Here is a 2,443-nt window from a genome sequence, read left to right as displayed (position 1 = left end):
GCAACTAGCAACAGACCAATGACATGAAGGAGCAAGATGAGCAAGGATTGGTTCTATTGTACATGGGTCACTATGAGTCAGAGCCAACCAGATGGCAACTAACAACAGACCAAGAGTTTTGAAGGAGCAAGATGAGCAAGGATTGTTTCTATTGTACACAGCCTCACTATGAGTCAGAGCTAACCAGTTGGCAATTAACAACAGACCAATGACTGTAAAGGAGCAAGATGAGTAAGGATTGGTTCTATTGTACATGGGTTCACTATGAGTTAGAGGCAACAAGATGGCAACTAACAACAGACTAATGAATGTGAAGGAACAATTTCAGCAAGGATTGGTTCTATTGTACAGAGGCTCATTATGAGTTTAGCCAACCAGATGTCAACTTACAACAGACCAATGACAGTGAAGGAGCAAGATGAGCAAGGATTGGTTCTATTGTACATGGGCTCACTATGAGTCAAGCCAACCAGATGTCAACTAACAACTGACCAATGACTGTGAAGTAGCAAGATGAGCAAGGATTGGTTCTATTGTACACAGACTCACTATGAGTCAAGCCAACCAGATGGCAAGTAACAACAGACCAATGACGTGAAAGAACAATATGAGCAAGGATTGGTTCTATTGTACATGGGCTCACTATGAGTCAGAGCCAACCAGATAGCAACTAAAAACAGACCAATGACTGTGAAGGAGCAAGATGTTCAAGGATTGGTTCTATTGTACACAGGCTCAATATGAATCACAGCCAACGAAATGGCAACTAACAAAAGACCAATGACTGTGAAGGAGCAAGATGAGCAAGGATTGGTTCTATTGTACGTGGGCTCACTATGATTCAAGTCAACCAGATAGCAACTAACAACAGACCAATGACAGTGAAGGAGCAAGATGAGCAAGGATTGGTTCTATTATACACAGGCTGATTATGAATCAGAGCCAACCAGATGGCAACTAAAAACAGACCCATTACTGTGAAGGAGCAAGATAAGCAAGGATTGGTTCTATTGTACACAGGCTCACTATGAATCAGAGCCAACCAGATGGCAACTAACAACATACCAATGACTGTGAAGGAGCAAGATGAGCTAGGATTGGTTCTATTGTACATGGGATCACTATGAGTCAAGCCAACCAGATGGCAACTAACAACATACCAATGACGTTAATGAGCAAGATGAGCAAGGATTGGTTCTATTGAACACAGGCTCACTATGAATCAGAGCCAACCAGATGGCAACTAACAACATACCAATGACTGTGAAGGAGCAAGATGAGTACGGATTGGTTCTATTGTACACAGACTCATTATGAGTCAGAGCCAACCAGATGGCAACTTACAACAGACCAATGACTGTGAAGGAGCAAGATGAGCAAGGATTGGTTCTATTGTACACAGACTCATTATGAGTCTAGCCAACCAGATGGCAACTAACAACAGAGCAATGACAGTGTAGGAGCAAGACGAGCAAGGATTGGTTCTATTGTAAACAGGCTCAGTATGAATCAGAGCCAACCACATGGCAACTAACAACAGACCAATGAGTGTGAAGGAGCAAGATGAGCAAGGATTGGTTCTATTGTACACAGACTCATTATGAGTCTAGCCAACCAGATGGCAACTAACACCAGACCAATGTGTGTGAAGGAACAAGATGAGCAAGGATTGGTTCTGTTGTAAACAGGCTCATTATGAGTCAAGCCAATCAGATGGCAACTAACAACAGACCAATGACTGTGAAGGAGCAAGATGAGTAAGGATTGGTTCTATTGTACACAGGCTCAGTATGAATCTAGCCAACCAGATGGCAACTAACAACAGACTAGTGAGTGTGAAGGAGCAAGATGAGCAAGGATTGGTTCTATTGTACCCAGGCTCATTATGAGTCAGAGCCAACCAGATGGCAACTAACAACAGACCAATGACTGTGAAGGAGCAAGATGAGCAAGGATTGGTTCTATTGTACCCAGGCTCATTATGAGTCAGAGCCAACCAGATGGCAACGAACAACAGACCAATGACTGTGAAGGAGCAAGATGAGCAAGGATTGGTTCTATTGTACACACTCTCAATATGAGTCAAGCCAACCAGATGGCAACGAACAACAGACCAATGACTGTGAAGGAGCAAGATGAGCAAGGATTGGTTCTATTGTACACAGGCTCAATATGAGTCAAGCCAACCAGATGGCAACGAACAACAGACCAATGACTGTGAAGGAGCAAGATGAGCAAGGATTGGTTCTTTTGTACATGGGCTCATTATGAGTCGAGCCAACCAGATGTCAAGAAACAACAGACCAATGACAGTGAAGGAACAAGATGAGCAAGGATTGGTTCTATTTTACACAGGCTCATTATGATTCTAGCCAACCAGATGTCAACTAACAACAGAGGAATGATAGTGTAGGACTAAGATGAGCAAGGATTGGTTCTATTG

The sequence above is a fragment of the Chrysochloris asiatica genome, unplaced genomic scaffold (assembly GCF_000296735.1).
Source record: "Chrysochloris asiatica unplaced genomic scaffold, ChrAsi1.0 scaffold00018, whole genome shotgun sequence".
In the NCBI taxonomy this organism is placed as follows: Eukaryota; Metazoa; Chordata; class Mammalia; order Afrosoricida; family Chrysochloridae; genus Chrysochloris; species Chrysochloris asiatica.
This window is presented reverse-complemented; position numbering follows the sequence as displayed.